Raw genomic sequence first — 21710 nt, 5'->3', positions numbered from 1 at the left:
AGGTAGCAATTTGCCCTCCCTCCTGCCTCGTTAAACCCAGCCTTGCCACCAGTCACTCTGGGGTGACTATTCCAAAATAACAGCAGAGACAGGCCAATGTCAGGCAGCAGCTACGGGCAGAGCCAAAAGTGCTTTCAGGCAGCGTGCCGCAGCACTGTCAGCAAGAAGGACAACAACGGCTGGCAGTGAGGACGCTGGGGAGCCCGCTGCCTCCTCTGAAGGCCACCAACACAGGGATCAGACACGGTGGTGGTGACACGAGGAGGGATCCCTGCATCTCATGCTGCTTCACCCAGCAGTCCTCGCACCCAGCCCGGAGCGCCGGGTTTCTCCTCCCTGCATGCACCCAGCACCCCTATGGGCTGGGGAGGAAGAGAGGAGGTGAAGCACAGACTGAAGTCAAGCTGCACACCGCAATGCCAGCAATCATTTGCCGTGTGGCAACGTTTCCCAGGCACCGCTCAGGCCTCGCTGCGCTGGCACTGCGCAAGCAGGCACCAAGCACGGAGGTGGCTCCATCTCGCTCAGGGTACAGGCAGCAATGGTGGCACAAGGACATCGTGAAACATCACGGCCTCCTGCACGCCACAGCCTGATCTTGGTCAGCAAACCCCCGTGCTCCACACCTGGGATAATTCTCCCTGGATACTCTGCAAGCAGGGAGGCACAAACAGGCTGGTCACTGTACCCGACAGCCTGCTTTCCATGCACATCCAGACCTTCGGTGCACTGAGTTGCCCTCCTGCAACATCTGTCTCCAGTGACTACAGAGGGGAAGTATGCTCCTAACTTCACCACCTCCGTTAGCTGGGATAAATCCAGATCACCTAGCAAAGGCCCTACAAAAGGGAGCAGCATATCTGCCTACACAAACCTCGCTCTTCACTGCCCAGGCCTTCCCTTCCATGGCTCTGGCCTTTCAAATACCCCTCTTAGCAGTCACAGCTGTTGGGGCAGTTTCAGGGCTCCCTTGTAAGACCATCCCTCAATCAAGGTGTGTTGAGATCAGCTTTTCCCAACAGTCAGCTGCCAAATACTCTACTGCTCCATCAAGTCCTTCGGTTAAGTACTTCACTGATGGATTGCTACAAGTCAAACCCAGCGCTCAGGCTTCAGACAAGAGCATCCTACAGACTTAAATGTGCTGCGTCTGTTTTACCCGATCATTCGGTGCCTGCACTCACTATGGTCTGCTGACCAAAAAGCTGCAGAGGCCAGATAGCCTCTCCTTAAATACACACAAATATTTCTCCTTATCACTGGGTCACGCAGAAGATCTCGTGCAGCATGTTCATCTTTAGCCTGAGGACTCCTCTCTTCAGGCTGCCTCTCATCTCGTTCAGTTCTTCTGGCCTCCCTGTAGCACACGAGAAATAATCGGCTACAGGTCCTTATGCATTTTGAATTAAAGTTCATTGCTTTTTTTTGCTAAAATAATTGGCTAATCAAACACATTGGTTCTCACTTGACATTCCTCCTAATGTTTTAATCAATAGATACACTCAGCAGAGACCTAGTATGTTCTGGGTTCAGTTTAAGTAACAAGAGGACGCGGCTATGGCTTTTTATTCATATTGCTTGATGGAGTGGAACCTGATAAAAGAAAAGCTGGATGGATGTGTGTAAAGTGAACAAAACGACAGAATTAAGTAAATAAGTGGAAAATTTTAGCTGGAGTTATTAGCCTGTGGAAAGAAAGAGAGAGAGGCTTTACCAGCTGGCATTTCCTATCACACTGAGCGTAACACTTGTAGACAACACACAAAAGGTCTGAAACGTTAAGGGATGGAGCAGGGGACTTGCTAACAAATCTGCCTCCTGACATCCAATTAGGACAGAGCTGAGATTCGCACCACCACAAATGCCAGACAGTTATGCTTTACAACAACTATAAACTGGCCAACTAATGGCCTCTGACAGGTTCATCATTTGGTTGGACTGCTTAGAAGAGAAAAAAATCCACCCTGACCAGCAGCAAGCAAAACACAAGCAGGGTTAGGAAAACATTTCCAGTTGATCACCAGCTCCAGCCTTCTCAGCGTGCCTTACCGCCTCCACGCAAATATTTACCCTCACTGCTCAATTTCCATGACACTTTGATGACAAGAGTTTTTTCACCATATCGACTGTCACCTTATCACCAAGCCAGTCTAAAGCACGTCCCATAAAACTTTTAATGACTATAGGGTCTCACAGTTTACTCTAGTGGCCAGAACTGGACCAAAAAGTGGCCAGAACTAGATGAAGCTCCAACCTGCTGCTGCTGCTGGAAGAGCCAAGAAACTTAAGGAAGGAAAGGAATGTGATTTGACCTAGGTATTTTAAGTAGTAATAGGTTTCATCTTCTTGGGTTTCTTGTAAAAATACCTGAAAATTCTCAGTGTTTGTTTTTACCACACCTTCTTCAGAAATATCTGGTGTTGGCTCGGAACTAGACAGGTCTGATTCAACAGAGATCCCTATAAAGATCAGACGTAACTTGTAAATCCTGGGGTTTTTGTTCTAGTGCAGGATCTCGGGCTAGTTAAGGCCCGATTTCCCAGGAGCTGAGCTTTACTCACTTCTGTGGACACGTTTTTGCATGGCACTTTGCACAGTGGGGTCACAATGAAGATCCAAATTGATAACTACAACACTTGGTGCCTAATGAGGTATTAATATACAACAAGAAAGCTCAAGTCTGGTGACCCTCAGAGAAGTGCTTGCTCACAGCACGTTGCTTCAACAAGGCTGTGTGCAGTGAGCATCTGGAGTTACTGACATCCTAGCAAAGGTTTGGGCAGCCCTTCAAATCACCGCTCAGACTCAATAGTCAGCACTGTCAAGCCAGATGTCTGCTATTATTTAGAGTGGTAGGTGATTTGGCAACTCTTCTGCTGAGCAGCAGTTTCTGAAAGTCCTGCAGAGGCTTCCTCCTCAGCATTTAGCCATCAGTTCAACTCTGCCAGAAGAGGCAAGATAGCAGCAGCCCTCCACGGAGCAACTGTCATCACCCATCCTTCATCGAGATGGACCTCTCACATCGGTGCCCAAGGGAGCACGGCCTCCTTCAGCGGTGCTGACAGTGTGACTACCGTCACCTTAGCGCTCCCTCCCTGGTGACTCCATGCCTCTCTGCTCCATCTCCGTTAGCACGAGGTACCTGTATCCCTTCCAGGAGCTACTTGCTCCTAAGCTGTAGGAAATTTAACCCTGTTCTTTGAGGACAGCACGATTCTTCTGGCTGAGGAACGGCAAGCAAAGCAGCGGTCTGGCTCACCGGACAGAGGAGCCATTTGGGGCTTGGAGTTCAGATTACAGCTTTCCCAAGAGTGGAAATGTCTGACACAGGCCATCTCTCCCAGAACAACGCATGGCTCAGCATCTTTTTTACTGGCAACTCGGACATCCAAAAGCACTGCTCCCACCACGTAGCCTGGGCCACGTGCGCGTTCAGTGTGGTCAACAGTGCTGATTCCCAGTTTCCTGCCGCTCAACCTCACCTGAAAAAACAGCAGTGCTCAGGAGCTTTGCTGAGCTTTGCTCCTTGCTCCATCCTCAGACCTGCACTGCCTCTGCCTCCTGCCCATCCCAGGACTGTCACCAGCACTTCCCTCATCCTTCTCCAGCTCCCAACCCTCCATGCTGCTACTCTGCGCCCTGCTTCTGCTGGCTTTGCCGGTGTTATGCCAGCCCCCAAAATGAGCTAAGTTGGCCAAACCTGCCTGCTTCTCCCCAGGCGCCTGTGCTCATCACTTCTAGTGCCAGGGACCGGAGCTGGGGTACCCGGACGCTCCTGCACGGAGCTGTCGCCGGTCTGATGGAGCGTATCCTCCAAGACCGCATCCGCCCCTCGCTAGGCAAGCGCTGGTGCTGGTTGGGAAGCCCCGCGTTACTCCGTTCCTCGCCCGTGAGCGCTCCTGCCTGCACGCTGTCCTCCCCCACCGCGACGGGCAGGGACGAGGCAGACAGGCTGCTGCTGAATGAAGCGGTAGTAGCTGGAGGGGCACAACAGAAACCTCAGCAAATCCAGCGAGGGATGACTGTGCAAGCAGCCCGAGAGGAAAGGCTGAGTCACTTCCTCCTCCACAGTCCTAAATACAGAAGAAGATAAGGAAAATAATTCTTCCAGCTCACAAAAAAAGGAACAGACGGGAAAAGAAAAAAGGGGAAGGCAGTGATGGCAGAAAGTGAAGACACCGAAAACGCAGCCTTGTGTGATACACCAACCTGCAGCTGTAACGAGAAAGGCCATTAAAAGCCGAGGGGTGCAGGGCATCGCATCCCAGCTCTTTTGGAAACGGGGTGCTGATGAATCACCTCTAATAGGGGCTCGGACTGCCCAAGCCCTACGTCCAGACGAGCTCACATCCCCTCCCACCCAAAAATATTTGTGTCAGAGCAAGCTGCTCTCAGCTCTGCATAAGGCACCTGAAGGCTGGAGGGCAGAACCACAGTATCCCTGTGCATTAACTAAACAAGGTGTCCTCCTCCGTGCTGGTTTTCATATTAATAGTTGCATATGGTTATCACATTTCCAGTGCCCAGTGCTTTCTGAGCCAAGTTATAAGTACTTCATCCCCTGGAAATAGGTTCAGAAAGCAGACTTTTCCAGAAGGCCGTTGGTCTTGCTGCTGTTCTCCGCATGGCTTGGTGCTTCGGCTGGGCTCAGGCCCCAAGCTCCGCGGCACAGCATCTCCCTGTCTGCAGCCTTCAGCTGCCCTGGCCAGTCCCTCCGTAGCATCATAAGCGTATTCCTTCTGCCTGGCACTGGCGTTCCTCATTGCTCTACAACTGAACCTTTTTTGCAAAGAGGCAGTATCAGCTTCTGCTATTCTTAACGGCTATCACTTTCCCAGGGCTTTATGTCCGTATTTTTGACTTTACAGGGATTCCTCCCCATCCAGCATTTCTCTGCCCTCTCCCTCTGCCTCCTGCTACATCCTGAATTCCCGGGATGCTGCAGTTGCAGTCTGAACACTGAACAGGGGATGCTTCCATCCTTCAGAAGCATCTCTGCAGCTGCAAAGTGCAGTCCAGGGAAGGACACTTAGATGTATTCCTGCAACTTAAATCCCTTTGTGCGTCTGTACCAACTTCTGCTCTGTGAAGTGCCAATCACAGCACCTTCCTACTGCTCACCATTGCAAGCGCAGTCCTTAAAAGCCAGGTAAAGCACAGAGGGTAGACAAAAAGGTTCCTACTGAATTCAATGTTTTGGGGCCATCTCCAAGTCTATAAATTCTTCAGAGTGGATTTTTTATTAGGTTCAGGGCCCTGAAGTGCTCCTGTAACACAGAAGCCATACTCAGCTGTCCTACATTGCACTGCAAGTCCCTGCTCTGAGCTGATGGAGGGAACTGGGCATCCCTAAAGGCTTTGAATTTCTTCACAATCTCTGTAAAACACTGAGAGCCTCCCAAAAGGAGTATTTCCCAAAAGGAAATACCAGGCCTCAGGACTTAGGCAGGATCTATGCCACCTGGGCTCAGCCCAAAGATGCCTAGCAGTAGTCACAAGGCAGTAAATAACTATAACAGAGGGGCCAGGAGGGCCACGGTTCATGTACCGCAGGAACATCACAGCATGCTATACCCTCCCCGGCAGCATCCCTGCAGCCACTCCTCTTTCCCAGCGTTCAAGATTTGAATGATTTGCTTAAAGGAAGATTTTTAGGAGGCCCACTGCTAAATCCACGTCTGAAAACCAACACCCAGCCCAACCCAGCTCTGTAGTTTTAGGCCATCCAAGAGAAACGCAAACATCCCCAAGCAGCCACACAACTGAAGCCCAGTTTCCTATAGATTTGTGACCTACATCCCCTACGCTCCTCTAGGTCCCCCATAATTTCCCCATACAGGCAGGCCTGGACCCTCCCTTCTTCTCCCAAGAACCTGAGCTCCCTCTGGGATCTCCTAAACCCCATCAAGGCAAGAAGCAACACGTATTTTGGTTGGTTCCCAGTGACACCAACTCCCATTCCCCAGTAAGCAGAAGGGTGTTAACCAACCCACTCACACCCAGATAGATAATATTTGGGCTCACAGTTGCTGTAGCCTCTCCTCATAGGCAGGAAATTATCAGGATTTCCCTCTTTCAGCATTCTTCAAGGCTGCAGAGTATTATCTTTGAGACCTAAACTCTTCTGTTAAATTTGGCTGAAACCGGTCCCTGGGTTAAAAACTTTCTGGAGGAATAATAACTGACAGCTAACCAGTCTGACTGCAAAAGCCTTATTTCTGAAAGAAACCAGATTAAAAGGAAAAAAAGAGCAGAGAAATATAGAAAAGAAGCTTCAGTTCAAGCTAGCTGTTGCCAGTCAATAAATAAGTCTTTCACCCCACGTGGGAAAAAAAAAAAAAAAAAAAAAAAAAAAAAAAAAAAAGCGCCCTGCAAAGATCCTCCTTCAGATCTCTGCAGCTGGGAAGGAGCTGATTCCTAGAAGGATTATGTGTGCTAGGACTCCCCAGAAACCCAGCGAACAGAGAAGGAGGGAAGGAAACCAGTACCCTGTGGTTGTAATAAAACCATATATTATTGGCCTATTGCAGGATTTATGATTCCAATTGAACGGTTATGCTTGGACAGGCTACTATCCAGCTGTCCGAGACGGTGCTCATTTCAACCAGCCTCCCCCCTTCCAGCATACGGATTTATACTGTCTCCTAAAACCCTCAGACAGCCCAACGCAGAATTAGCACCACGCCTGGAGCCTGCAGCGCTGGGCGAATTGCAGAGATCCCGCTCGGGGTTTTCAAGCCGGTCTGCAAAACAAAGCCATCGCGGCGGGGAAAGGTCTTCCTCGCCCCGCGGGCCAGCGTGGGAAGAGGCATCTCCACCCCCTCCGCGCTACCGAGCTCCACGCGCGCTCGGGCTGCCTTTCGCGGCTCACGGCGCGGAGGGAGGGATGCTGGGGCTGCTGCCAGCGCATGCCACGGGGAAGGGGGAGGACGCGCCGCAGCCGGGTCCTTCCCCGCGTATCGCTTAGCACGGCAAACAAAACCACGCAGCCGGTTCCCCGGCTCCAGGGACCCACCCTGTCCCCCAAATCCAGTGTCCGATCCCCCATCTGCCCCGTGATGGATTTTTACCAGCTCCCTTCCCAACGGCTGCTCTCTTTCTTTTAACGTTACCACCGAGATCTCCTTGAGCATTTTCCAGCAGCGGCTCCTGAGGCAGGAAACAAAGGAGGAAAATCCTTCCCGCTTAGCGGGGAGAAAATCAAGGCACCGAATGCCGCAGAAATATTACCCGCGGTCACGTACGGAGCTGCTCGCTGGTGGGGAGGGACCCCCAAGCCTCGAGGGACCCTCTGCCAGGGACGGACACTGCCCATGATGCAACCTCCTCCTTAAGCTGTGGCTCTCGTCGCAGACGCGCTCCTCTTCTCCGCATCCCTGTCAGCATGCTGCCCGCCGAGGATGCTCCTCAGAGCATCCGAAGAGACAGAGGAGAAGGCTTTACTGCCTGCACCAGACCAGCACGGGGTCGTGCAGAGCAGGGATGCAGGGAGAGGATGGAAAGCTCGCTAGGCAGCAAAAGAGCTTTCCAGCAATGTGCATTTAATTTAAGAGCTGCCATCGGGAGCTAAGAAAGTGCTGGCCCCCAAATAAGGCGAGGGCAGCTGCATCGCACATAAACACCCATCAGCGCGGCTCGGCTCGGCCCCTGACGTGCCCTGTGGCTTTCCACATCAGACGCAATCGTGTTTGCGAGGTTAACTGCAAGCGCTGCCTCGCTTCCAGGGCTGCTCCTGCTCGGCCATACTCATTTCCTGAATTTGGTGGATCTGACAGCCCAGATGCTGCTAATGGTCTTTTCAGTGACAGGCCAAATCCTTCTCAAGGTCACCCTGCCCTGTTGAATTAAAGCAGAAAGAGGCAGGAGCAAAGCGCCAAGCACAGATGACGACTGCAGCATTCGACCAGGCGCTTCGGTTGCAGCTGCTCTGAGCGGCGCGAAAGCTTGAAGGAAGGCCTTGGTGGGAACGGGGCTCATCTCCCCTGCATGGTTAGCTGGAAGGTGTCTCCAAGCCTTGCCAGGTTCCCATGCCATGGTCTTTGCAGTGAGGCCTGTTTTACATCTGCTCACAGGGTCGTGCTGCTGCCCCTCTCCCATCCGTCAGCCTGATTTGAGACGGCCCAGCTGGCCGGGCTGCTCCAAGGAGCTGACGTTTACCCTCCCATCTTCAGTACCCGCCTCAGCACCGACTGAAATTAAATGAGCTGGCAGCAGTGACACCCCAAACAGGCCTCCATGGCTCTTCCGCAAGTACTAGCGCTCGCACCCTTCACTCTCCTTCTCCCCTCTGCTCCAAAAGAAATAGCAAGTTCCTGGATAACAACTGTCCCATCCACACCCAGGGAGCACACCTGCAGCCTGCAAACTCTTCAAATCAAGCCCTAAAAACAAACAGGAGAGCAAAGCACAGTTACTACTAAACAGTTTCCACATGACCACAGTGCCAGAACCTGCGTACGTTAGTAACTACTCACACAAGCGATGTGCGATTCACACATGCCGCTGCCATCTCTGCTGAACAGAGAAGTGTGTTTGATAACATCACATCAAATAAAACCCGAATGATCGTATCAAAGGTAAAATAAAGTCAGCAAAGCATCTTTGAAGACATAAGTTGTCCCGCAAGAGTGGTTTCCAAGATTTGAGCGTCTTCAGGATGACAAAATAAGTCTCAGAATTTGCATCTAGCTTTTTATTGCAATGGTTCTGTCTACTAGCAGCTCGTGTCTGATCCCCAGGGAGAACAGATACTGTGGACAAAGAGACCGGCCAAGTAAGGCTCTAACGATGAGCCTGTTCTTCACCCCACAGTGCTGGGAGTATAACCATGCCAGCCTCCCTCCCTCACCTGTTTTCCACCCACGTGGCTGCCTGTAACCCACGTGCAGGGAGGACCAAAGGATCCACACTGTGCTTGCAAAAATCGGAGCTCCTGAAACCAGCCGGTGGGCTGGGCTGCAGCATGCTCTGCCTCCCACCTGCCTCACGCATGCAGGAGATGGACACCAGAGAGATCTGCACTAGCACCACGGGTAGTCTCAGCTCTCCTCGCCCCACGAGGTCCGAAAGCTCAAGCAGTGGTGGCTCCTCAGCAGGTTGCGAGGTGGCTGGCAGGTGGTCTAGACCTGAGATTGGGCTTGAACCTGTTTTCCAAGGGTTGTGCAGACACAGCCTTAGCAGGCAGGATTTCAAGTCAAGAAGCACTTATTTCTTTGATATGGAGGAGACTTCAAAAACATGCTCTCCTGAAAATTCACTGCGGTGGGGGAGCACTTCTAACACCACCAACCAAGCAGGACACCTTTCCAGTCTCCTCCAGGAGATTATCTCATAGTGCCCACACCCAGACGCAGACTCATCAGTGGGCTGTGGGAGCTATGTGCCTTCCCTCCCCATTAGCGCTGGGTGGTACTGAGCACCCTCCTCGGGCGGTCACCTTCAGGTCTGCATGGAGATGCTCTGTCCCTCCTGCACCGCCCCATGTCTGTGTGGTGATGCATCTGCTCTTGGGGAAAGAAAGCACTTGATTTTCAGGCTGTAACTCCGGCTTTTCAGCTATCTGTACAACCCGGTGAAAGGCAAGTAGCTCTAAGCAAAAGGCTCAAGCCTCTTCCAAGTCTCTTCCTACTGGCAGTGGAAACCAAAACAAAATAAAAATTCCAGCCGTGGGCTGGAAGCCTGGAGCCGCGGAGTGGGAGTCTAGCAGCGAGCTCTGCTCTTGGAAAGCGCCGATGGGCCAACACAGAAGCAACGCCGCCACAAAGCAAAAATCCAGCAATGCGATCGCCGCGGCCGAGCCGCTGGTGGGCTAAAACGGCTGCTCACCAGACTGACCCCCACCATCTTGCTGGTTCCTGGGGTTTCTCCCACCAGACAGAGCCGTGCTTTCCAAGACCAAGATGTTAAGTTCTTTGAAGCAGGATCCATCCCTGTGTTTTGGATTTGTGCAGGGCCAGCCCACTGCTGGGGAGCAGGCCAGGGCTGAGGTTCCTACCTGCTGCCATAGTGCAGATAACATCGGCCAGCCAAATGTAAATAAATCCCAAGTGTTCGCTAGCAGTGCTGCCAGCTTAAAAAAAAAACAACAAAAAAACCAAACACACCTGCTTGCAATGCCTATAAAACCTGTTCTTCTGACAGCTCAGCCTGTTAGAGAAGAATGATCCTGGAAAAAAATAAAAGCTATCTATCACTTCACTGCAACAGCCCTGGGAGGCTCCAGTACGGAACCAGTCTCTTAACCGGACTTCCCACAGCCCTTCAGCGTCATGACCCTGCAAGAACGGCAGGGCTGTGCCCCTTGCAGAGATGGGCCTCTTCATGCGTTTTAGTAGACTCGACCTTCTTCCAAGGCCAGCAGCGACAAGATTATGGATTCCTAGTTGCCATGAGGAAACATCGCAGTCAACTAACCCCAGGTCCAACATCTACCCCGAGCAGCCTGCCAAAGTGCAGTCTTACAGTCATATTTGGAAGAAGATAAAGTGGTTGTGCGTGAAAAGCCGATACAAGCAGAGAGAGATGTCAAGTCACAATTTAGAGAAACCGAATGCGCATGGGGTCTTCTCACCACATACAAAACAAACTGAGGAATAAATGGCCTGAACTTCTGCCATGGTCCGGCAAAAAAAAAAATTCATCTGAACTGGGCCTGGAGAAAGGAGAAGGAAGGGGGAAAAAAACAAACCAGACTGTGCCTTTAACTGAATTCCCTCCTCCTGCAGCTGCGGACCTCCACCACACTGACCACTCCTTATCTTAAAGGCAAAAAAGGGAGATCCTGTTTGCCACGCTTTTAAAACAAACCATTTTCAACCAACTTATAACCCCCTGAAAACTGAACCTAATTGATTTACTAGCACGCAACAATGAAAAGTGCACGTGGTTAAAAAGTCATTTTGAAAAGCATCACAAGCCTCCACATACAGCTTTAACTCATCCAGGGGCGAAAATATTGCAACTTCACTGACACAGGTGACAAGAGGGACAGCCCAGCTTCCCAATGCAGAGGAGAATTTAATCAAACATCTGTCTCCAAGTCGATCATCCAGCTAGGAAAAGGTACCTCTTGGATTACCCATATATACTTACAAGTCCTTTAAGTGAGTATAGCTCCTGTGGACACAGGCTTTCAGCCCCAATCTCTTCTTACCAAACAAAGCAAACAAATATGTTAAACACAAAACATTTTTCTATTATTAGACATCAACCGAACCACAACAAGTTCCTGCTTGCTTTCTCTCTCTTGCACAAACACCAAAGATGGTGTTTATAATGGCAACGCTGGCAAGCTGTTAAAAACCTCTTCCAGCTACGGAGGGATGCCGTCTTCTTGCTGCATCGCTGTCAGGATATAGAGCCCAGGAATCCTCTGGCTCGCGGTGGGAATTCGCTTCCGGCCAAGTGACACACGGAGACGCCCGCACCCGAAAGCAAAACACCCGTCGCAGACCGACTCCAGAAAAGCGCTTACTTCTCCAAAGCTCAGCTCAGCGTGGGCACAACCCGTGGCCACAGTGCCCAGCACCAGCACAGCCCTCCCCACTCTCCAGGACGTTTCTCCAGGGCTGCCACCACCAGCCCAGACCACCGCTTTCAAGCCAGCTTGGTGGCATCTACACTATACCGTGGTCCCAATGGTGACCGGAGCTCACACTGCTCTGCAGGACAATTCATGTCCTTTGCAACTCATTCAAAACCTGAGGCAAATATTTACCATGCTGCCACCAATTTTAGGCTGGGGAAAAGAACATTCTTCCCCCCTTCCAATCTTGGAAAAAGCAATGCAAGTCTGTTCTTGGTCTCTCCCCAGTATGTAGCCAATGGGCAGTATGGGAAACGACAGGTTGCTCCTCAGCAGGATGGTTAGATCGAAGGCTCCGCAGCAACTTGGCCGGCCCGCAGAGGTCTGCCCAGCGAAAGCTGCCTTGCAGAGACGCACCGTCAAGGCCCCTGGTTCTCTCTCAGCATCAGCTGTGGTAATCTCAGATAACAGACAGCAGTGGGTAATGACAGAAAACAAAGGTCTGGAGCCAGCAAACACCCTTAAAATTTATTCTAGGGTCATTCCTGCAAGATCCCCCATGAGCCATTCCCTAAAATGTGTTTTCCACAGACCAGAACACTCTTCAAAACAGTCTCGAAGATGCTGCTAGTCCCAAAACAAAGATCTCCCCGCAGTGCTCATGGCCTGGTTCGTGGCCGAAACACAGTTCGTGGCCAGTGCTGTGGGAGAACAGAGCTCTGCAAAGCGACACCCGAGTCCAGATTTCACAGTGCTGTAACGCCCTGCTTCACACTCGGAGCCACAGAGGACGTGGGCTTTGCAACCGGCTCGCTGCAGCGTCTTAGGTAAGTCACTGCCGTCCTGTCTCGGCTTCCCAACCTTCCACAGGGCCGATGATGCACCCAAGACCCTAGAAATCTCTCTGATGCATTTTTGTCCCAGTTCAAAAGCATTACAAAGCTACCATGATTAAATGCCACCCGTCCATCTCTGCAAACACAAAGGATGCAGAACAGGGAGAGTCATACCTACTTCTTTGCACAAGCTGTTTTCAGTGTAAATACCCCACCTTCCCCAGAACTTCTCCTGACCTTTTACTGTTAAGTTGGGGACTGCCCAAGGGGACCCAACCATCATCCCTGCAGCACTGCAAGACACAGCTGATCACGGAGAGCCCAGCTTCCCCGGGACGGACACAGCTGAGCAGCCGCACATCTAAGATGACATGAAGCGCGTCTGCTCCACAGCCTGCCAGGCTGCCCCTCGAATGCCAACCCAACTTCTCGCTTCCCTGCGCCAGCTGCCACCACTTTCCCGGTGACAGAATAGCCCCAAATACAACTGCTAGGGAGGGGAGGCACATCGCCGCTCCGGCTTGGCTTCGAAAGCCAGCTTCTCCCGGGCGTTTAACAACCTGAAGCACCCGAACAGGCGCGCAGCAAAACATAACACCTGCTGTCGCAGAAGCTATTTTTCCTCCACGGGTCTGGCACACACAGCCGTGAAGCAAGTGCGTGCCCAGGTGTTAGCCAAAAACCTGCTCTTGCCAAGAGTGCAGCGGCACCGAGGTCTCAGTGAAAACAGGCTAAGCAAAACCATCCCTGTCAGCGCCTCCAGGATTTTATAAGTTCTAAAGCATTTTTTTTAATTAATTACAAGCAATCTCCGCGAACGGTTCCCAGTTGCAGGCAAGCTGATGGCAACCATGTGCGTCTCCCTGCAGGTCCTGCTTTGACTCAGGGATGATGGTTCCTGCGGCAGCTAAGCTTTCCCAGGGCAAGTGCAGGCTGTATAAACTAGTCCTAGGGAGCTGCGTTCACCGCAAGCTCCATAAGAAGAGGGAGGGGTTTTTTTTGTCCTACAACCAATTAAAATAGAAGTGACAAGCTTGTGGGCACCCAAGTCCTTCCTTGGCTAAGCTGGGCAGGACGTGACATGAAGGGAAAGGCCGGCACCTCCCAGCCACATGCTCCTTGGCTTTCCCACTTGCCATGGCAAACAGGGAGTCGGGACGCCCAGCTCCGAGTCCCGGCTCAGCCGCAGACATGCCAAGACACCAAGGACAAGTCATCCCACTTGCAACCCTTTTGGTCCTGCCATCTGCTCCTGGCAGATGATGATGTTTACAAACGCTGGGGGAGACAGCAAGGCTGGATTAATGCTTGTGGTCCACAGAGGAGACGCCCTCTCTAAATTGCCACGTGTTATTAAGCCCTTTGCGGCAGACTCTCCTCCATATGGCATCCGCGCTGCACCAAAGCCTGTCCCACCTGTCCGAGGAGTGCAACCGTGTCACCACAGCTTCTCCTACCATGCAGGAAACTGGGGTTTTCTCTCCTTTACCATGACTGCTACGTGCTTTCCTATCGGGCGAAAAAGGAGGCTAAGGGTTGCCTCTGTAAGGAAGAAAACAGAAGTTAGGTAACGTAAGTGTGTACTGAAGCAAGTATGAGAACACTGCTGTCCAACCCGCGGTCCCTGAAGCTTTGGAGGTCCGTGACCTACTCCAAAGGAACCTCTCAAAGTTAACTCGGGGCAGCAAAGAGCTCAAATTCATCACAGAGACACTATCCCCATTACCGGCCACTTTGCAGAGATCTCTACGTTGGTGGAGGTTGACGACGACTATGCGGGACTCCAGCCCAGTGAGCTGAGAGCAGCCGTGGGATAGCCCAAGGAGAAGAAACGAAGCTTTTATTTTCAGAAGGAAAGCTGACAGTTAAATGCACATAGGTTTGGGGAACGCCCAGTCTTAACGTCACCCCCATTTTCAGTCCGAATTGCCCAATAAGCATATTTCTCTTAGAATCATAAGGAAGGCACCTATGTTGTGAGTGACTATACATATTTATAAATATGTATTTATAAAATAGCCAGTCTCCTAAAGGAACAGAAAATTATTATTTAGCTCCACTAGCCTTTTACTTCTGTTGACTCAGTAAAACACTGTAATTATACTCAAGTAGCAGAACCGTACCTTCTACAAGGTGTGCACAGAGACATCCCAAAGTAGTTTATGGAGATGACCTGTCCATAAGCCTCAACATTTCCACATATTTTCTAGATAGAAGCAGTTTTCCCTTCCCCAAGCTGACAAAGAGCATGAGCTACTCCAAACACATCAGCAGACTGTTAACTCTGGAACTTATCAATGTCAGGTAAATATCTGAATATTTCTGCTGAACTGAACAACAATGAAATGATTAGCAATATCTCACTGCTCTGCATTTTCACAAAAATATTCAGACAATATGCTAAGTGTGCCCAAAGCAGCTCCTGAAATAGCTAATCTGCTGCACCCAGCTTCCATAGAAACCATAGGGTCGTAGTGTACTTTTAGGTATAGCTTGTCACAGATGCACAGAGCCTTGCCAAAAACTCACTTGAGCAGCAAGAGCATGAAATTAAATAAGGTTCAGGAGAGCCTCCTTTCCACTCTTCAGAGACCTAAGGGCAAAAATTAAACTGGCAGTAACTACATTGATTTCAAACTGTTCCTGCTGGGAACAGATTGAGCAGCCCCAAGAACAGCAGCTAGGAGTAACAGGAGAGGGACACCCAAAATGAGAGAGAAGGGGAGAGTCAGAGCAGCAAAATTTGCCTTCAGCTGCCAAGAAATCACAGCAGCACAAAAACAACGGAGAGCTTCTCCCAGAAACAAACTGATGCTCAAAGAGCAAAAAAAGCCAGTATTTTTCTCTTCCAAAAACGAGCGCTAAAGGAAGGACAGCTGCAGAAAAAGCTCAGAACCTCATCATCTTCCCTTCCCCAATTTGGATCAAAGGCTAATAGCTATTACGCATATTTGGACATCATTTTTTACAGCACTTAGGAACCTTCCATAGGCGATTCCCATCCAATTTGTACCCTAGCCTGACTCAGGTACAAGAATAAACTTGTAAAAGCAAGCCAGGCGTCTCCGCTACCTCGCTCCTCTTATAGAGCTCCCCGCAAATGCAGGGCTCCCAGGCCAGGCAGCAGAGGCAGAGGGAGGACTGCGATTCAATTTGCCTCCTCCAACAGCTCCTCGAACACCTCTTCCAGACTTCTGGAGCCCCATCCCAGCCCGGGGAGCTCCCGAGTGCCCAGCTCTACCCTCCCGTTCACCTGCGGGCTCAGGCGAGACAGATCGCTTTCCCACCTCATTCCTTACCTGCAACATTCAACCATTGCTCCTCTGCTTTCCTTCAAAAGCATTTTGAGATCTCCTGATAAAAAAAAAGTTTCCTAAGAGTGGAACGACATTATTACTCCCACAGTACTTTAAAAGTGACACAGTAAATTCACAGAGCCCTCCAGGACAGTATCTGCATAGGAAGGAGGGCTTGGACTCCACAGAGCTCAGAGGAAAAGAGCTTTAAATACAAACACAGCCTGTGCTTCCCAAAACATAAAACATTCATATCTCTGCCAAAGATAACATACAACACGGCGAAACCGCAGTCTACAAACCTTACTCAAGGCTTAAGGGAATAAAATTTGCTGCAAAGTTTTGCACCTTGCACCGCAGGACCAGGAAGAAGAGCTGCTTGCAGAGCACAGCCTTTATGGTGCTTACGGGGGAAAATAACGTGCATCACCACAACAAAATGTCTTCTTCCACTCACTGGAGATAAAATGTGAGAATATTTGCTTGTGAGGGTCACAAAAGCCATAACCAAGGAAGGATGCTTCTCCTTCCATCACGCATGGCATGGTCTGCTGCACTGCTGAGGGCTGGGTTCTCAAGGTGACTTCCACCACCAGAAGGTCCTCCCTGGTCTGATTCTGGTAACCCAGTAGCTTTGAGTTGAAAGTAATAACCTGGGAGCTCAATGCATCTTCTGTTTTCTTCCATTTCTCTTGTTAAAGATGACTTTCACTACAGTCGTCCCATCTTGCGTACTGAAGTGGGGATGCTCAGCCTACAGCACACGGCTATCCACAGCCGCTCTCCTGAAAGCTCCTCCAATACAGGCAGGCAACGGGCTACAGCCCAGACGAACCTTTTGGAGGCTGCTGCTTACTCCCAGCCTCCACGTTTCCAAGATGTTGCTCCAGAGGGAGCAGCGATTCGCGATAATCCTGACGAATCCAAGCCGACCGCCACGTGCGTGGGCAGCAGACAGGGAGGGACGACAGCGAATGTCCCTCTTTTGCCACGAGAATAACTAACGGTAAGGTTGCACGGCTGTTTCAGGAGAACGGAGCACGCCGTGGACAGGCAACTATTCTACATCTATCGCATAAAACTCCAGAATGAGCCCTGTGGCTCACGCACGGGAAAACCTTCACCAACCGAGCTACGATTCTGGCGAGTTACCTGGTGCAGTTCTCCTGCGCGGAGGCTGGACTCAGACCCGTCCCAGCTCTGGGCTCCCAGGACTCCTGTGGGCTGACTGAGATGTTAAGTTTGAGTTTATACCCATTCAAGTGAAGGAGGAGGAGTATCATTTACGAACAGCAAATCACTTCCCTCACACTGTCTTTGCAGCAAAAGCAGGAGGGAAGGTGGCACAGACAGACAGGCACACGTGGAAGCAACCAATTTCAGAGAAGCAATGATTTCCACAGAAGAGCACATGACACAACATCCCCTGTTCCCAGGGCTCAACCTCTGGGAAATGGTACCCGACTCTTTCTAATATAATAAAGCTGTCTGAGGAGAAGCTGCATGTGCAAAGCCACCTGCGGGAACAGCATTGCAGCCCTAGATTTGCACCATTCCTGTCTGGAAACTCCCAGCCTAGTCGTCACATCAAATTACAGGCCAAAACAACAACAGCTGCCTCCACGAGGCAGTAACGCAACAGCAAATGCCTCTTCTGGATTAGGCAAGAGACACTTTCCCATGGCCGGAGTAAGTTTAGATGCAAGAGGAACGACAAGGAATTCACGCTGCATTCCTCCTTTTTTCCTCTCAAGAGCTCAGGCAGGGGAAGATCCAGGTGGAGCCCAGTGATCCTCCCAGGTGAAGAGGCCACATTTTGTAGGGGGAAAAAAAAAATCCTTGTGATCACATTGCCCAGGACCGTGTCCAGTCGGGTTTTGAATATCTCCAAGGGTGGAGACTCTACAACCTCTCTGGGCAACCTGCTCCAGTGCTCGGTCACCCTCAAAGTAAAGAAGTGTTTTGTTCTGTTCAGGTGGAACATGAGCGTTTCAGGTTGTGCCTGTTGCCTCTTGTCCTGCCAAGGGACACCACTGAGAAGGGTCTGGCAGAATCAATGGCAGGTTGAACGAGGTCCCCAGCCTGAACAGTCCCAGCTCTCTCAGCCTCTCCTCCTAGGAGAGATGCTCCCATCCCTCAAGCACCCATGTGGCCCTTCTCTGGACTTGCTCCTATCTCCTCTTGTGCAAGGGCAGAAGTGGGGAGGAGGACTGGCAGTCTGACTTCCTCTGCAGAATTCACTCTTGGGGAATTTCTTCCTGGGACAGGAGGGAGCTGGTTACATCGGAAAACATCCACGTTGACGCTTCCACCTTGCCCAGAGTGAGACCACACTTTCTAAAAGCCCTGTGAGACAAGTCTTAGTCTCATTTTACAAAACACAGCTCCAAGGGCTGTGTTTTGAGGCAATGGGATGCTAGGGCTATCTAGCAACTGTGCCTCCAGACATTCAGCATTTCTCAGACCAGGCTACATCAAAAAAATATAGGCACTTGAACCTATCTAGGCCCCAGAGACGTGTGGCCCGGCAGAGCTGGAGAACAGCACTCTGTGGCTTGTGACTACCACCTTCCCCCGGCCACTAACAAACTCGGTGCCCGTGTGAGCAGGTTGTCCCACACCGTCAAGCCCTGCCCTATGCTAAGAAGACAGGAGACCCTCGCTTCAGTCACAGCAAACAGCAGTTCTTCCAAGGAGTCAAACTGAGACCTCCGTAGAAAGGCTTACCAGTAAAGAAATTTAACCGACACCACGATTTTCAGCCTGGGGACCTCGTTCAACCTGCCATTGATTCAATATTTTTGCCCCAATGCTTTGCTATGTGCATAGACCCTCCTTCCAATTTTGCTGCAAAGGGGGTAACAACAATCACAGTAGTCGTTACATGGACTGAGCACTTGCATCTGACCGGTTTCTCCCTCCTTTCCCTCCTGTTTTCAAATCAAAGCATTTTGCCTCTAGAAAGCTTGACTTTTACACGACCAAGAAAGAGATTCGGCGAACAGGCCAGCCCTGCACTTAGCAATTCATCCATTTAGAAAGCGGTAGAGGAAAAATCTAGAAGTTCAGAGCGCCGTGCAGAAGTTCAGCCTCAGACCTCTCTATCACCGTCATTACTATCGTTCCTAATAATAGCGTCAGAAATCAGAACGCGTATTTTGGCAATGACAGAAAAATATTATGGCATTCCACTTTTACATGCAAATTGAGAGTAAAGGGGGGAAAAAAACAACACGGGCTGAGGCCGTCCTACAGCCCGGTTATAGAAATTAAACAGGGGACCAAACTTCGGTCCGAGGAGCCTGGATGCGTTTAACTTCGTCACGTCTCTTTCTCGCCGACTGTAAAAACGCAAACAAAGAAAGCGATGCATCCGGTGAGCTGAAACAAACGGCGCTTCACAAGCGCGAATCTGCCTCAGAGCCTCCGAGATGCGCAGTCCCCAGCTACGGTTTGCTGGAGACAAAAGGTGAGGTGTCCCCACGAAGAGGGGGTGTCCCCACGGGTCACACGCAGGACCGGGGGGGAGGGGGGTCCTCGGCTCCGCATCTCAGCCGAGCTGCTCACCCCCCCCCCCTTTGCGCCCACCTGCAAAGCGGGCGTTATTCGGCGGTACAGAGCCGCGCACAGAGGATGCAATAGCTGCTGTTGTTCTTCTCCACAGCATTAGCCTTCTCCGAGGATAGGAAGCAACTTCTCCCCAGCAGCCCGAGCAACCCCCCCCCCCCCCCCCGGGCCAAAGCCAAGGGCACAAATGCCGCGTCAGGCCGCGGCGGGGCTTGACAGCTCCCAGCAGCTCCCCGGGCAGCGCAACCGCGACGGAGCGGCGGGGCCGGGGGGCAGAGGCGAGGACGAAGGGGCCGGGGCAGGAGGCGAGCTCCGCCGGTCGCGGGCAGCTCGCCGCAGTCCCGGCCGCTCTCCGGCAGCTGCTGTGTCATTTCCAGCAGCCCCGCTGCGGCTCGCGGCTCCCGGCGCGCCGCCCTCGCCCTCGCCCTCGCCCGGCCGCGGCGCCGCGGGAGAAGGGGCGGCAGCCGCCCGGGGAGCAGCCGCCCGGGGCCGCCCCGCCGGGGCAGGGAGGCGAAGCCGGGCGGCGGCGCCCCGCGGGAGAGCGGGATTCACGGCACAACCCCCCCCCCCGTCCCTCCCCGCCGCCCCTCGGCGACGCTGCCCGCCACGGCGAGCCGCAGCCGGGCCCGGGCGCCGCGACACAAATCACGGCGCCGCCGCGTCCCCCCCCCCCGCCCCGCCGCCCTTACCGTGCTGCGCTGCGAGGCGGCGGGCCGGGACGGCGCGGCCCCGCGGCCGGGCAGGGGACGGGCCGGGGCGGCGGTGTCAGACGCCCGCCGGGAGGCTCATGGGTGCCGGCGGCGGGGCGGGGGGGGGGAAGCGGCACCGCCTGCCCGGGAGGAGACACCCGGCTCCGGCGGAGGCGGAGGGACGGCGGGAGGGCGACGCGCCGGCCCCGCCCCGCCCGCCGCCGCGGGGCCTGCTGGGAGATGTAGTCCGCGGCCGTTACCGGCGGCCGTTGGCGACCGTTGGCGACCGTTACCGCGGCGGCGGCCATTACCGGGCCGGCTCCTGGAATGCCGAAACAACGGGGCTTTGTTCAAGAACAGGGTGAATTAATCCTGTTTGATTTACGCCAAGGCACGGGCATGCTCGGTGCCAGGCGGAGATGGGGTGGAAGCGTTGGGATCGCAGAGCAGCCTTCTCGCGCCTCAGTTTCCCCCCCCCAGATTTAACCCGCCAAGTCCCTTTTTCCCACCTCCACCACCCGACACAACTCCCCAGGCAGCCGCCGCGTGAGGCACAGGCCGTGCGTTGGTTCAGGTTCACACCGAGAAACCGGTTCCTCTTCGGTTCCTTGGCCAAGACCTGGGTTCCGAAATAATCCAAGGTTCCCAAGGAAAGGAAGCAAAATGAGACCATGGGCTCCACCTCCCTTTGGCCAACACGTCTTCACGTTCCACCTGCTGTTTATCACTTTTATTTCCAACTGCTAAAACTGTTCTTGGAAGTTTCTTTATTTATGGCAGGGCAGGAGGAGATCACCTTTGGCTGCCGCTCATAAATAGACAACATTAGGTTTCACGCGTGACACCCTGAAGTTCAGTTCATCTCCGCGTCTGGCCGATGACGATTTTGTTCCCGCACAGGTCGAAGATCTGGTTATTCTGTCTGAGTTCAGCCAATTTTGGGCAGTTCTCGTTCAGGCAACGTGTAGCCCGGTGTCCTTTAAACGCCCGCTGCCGCCTCCCAGGCGCTTGGCTGCGGTCACAGGGCTCCAGGGGCTCTACTGGGGCCTCCAGGCAGAGCCTTCAAGAAGTAATGACGTGGTTAGCAACACCGAGCTGGGGTTTGAGCACGTTGGTTCTGAGCAGAGTTTAAAACAAGGTAACTGCAAATGTTTCCAAGTCAATATGCAAAATTCAAATGCAAGAAACAGAAAAAGTAGCATTGCCACCTTTAAAACACTCTCCTAGCCAACTGGATGAATTTAGCCCTTCAGATGCACTCAAAGTAATTTATAAATGTTCCTACGAGCAATTTAAAATATCCTTTTCTTCCTTCCTCTCGCCCTCGACTTTGTCCAGGCCTGCTCTGTGCCACCAAGTTCTCCAAAGCACCAGCTTGTCTAATCGGTCATTTGTGGTTTCAGTTATATTTGAGACGTAACTTTTTCAAGCCAGGAATTTTGTTGCTCTCTTGTCGTTCCTCACAGTTTCGCTGCACCGTTCACCTGTATAACTAGATCATGCTAATGAACATAGAAGTCTTATTGTGCAAGCACCACAACCACAGATTAAGCAGAATAGCCGGCCTTCAAGAAAACCTTAATTTTCCTTTGACGGCAAAATCGGATTCAGAAGATCTCTCCCTGCTGTGCTTTATTTTTGGCCATATCATTTGCTGGGCAGGTTGCCATGACAACCCCATATTCACCGGAGGGTGTCTATAATTGGGAGAGCACATTGGTAAATTCGAGGCGGATTCTTTATTTTTTTTTATTCTGTCGTATTTTAGGCAAAGGGAACCGCCTGGATTGTCATCCCC

The 21710-nt window shown here is 52.0% G+C and overlaps 1 protein-coding gene across 1 annotated transcript in view; it reads right to left on the bottom strand.

Annotated features, from left to right (window-relative positions):
* LOC112994478 (CBP80/20-dependent translation initiation factor) overlaps positions 1 to 20105 on the bottom strand; it is a 201430-nt gene extending 181325 nt beyond the window's left edge. Inside the window, exon 1 of the mRNA XM_064500940.1 lies at positions 19913 to 20105. The gene's annotated coding sequence lies outside the window, so the exon portion shown is untranslated. The remainder of the gene's footprint in view (positions 1 to 19912) is intronic.
* Between the last annotated feature and the right edge of the window lie 1605 nt (positions 20106 to 21710).

The sequence above is a fragment of the Dromaius novaehollandiae genome, chromosome W (assembly GCF_036370855.1).
Source record: "Dromaius novaehollandiae isolate bDroNov1 chromosome W, bDroNov1.hap1, whole genome shotgun sequence".
In the NCBI taxonomy this organism is placed as follows: domain Eukaryota; kingdom Metazoa; phylum Chordata; class Aves; order Casuariiformes; family Dromaiidae; genus Dromaius; species Dromaius novaehollandiae.
Note: the sequence above shows the minus strand (reverse complement) of the source record. Positions and strands in the feature narration are given on the sequence as shown.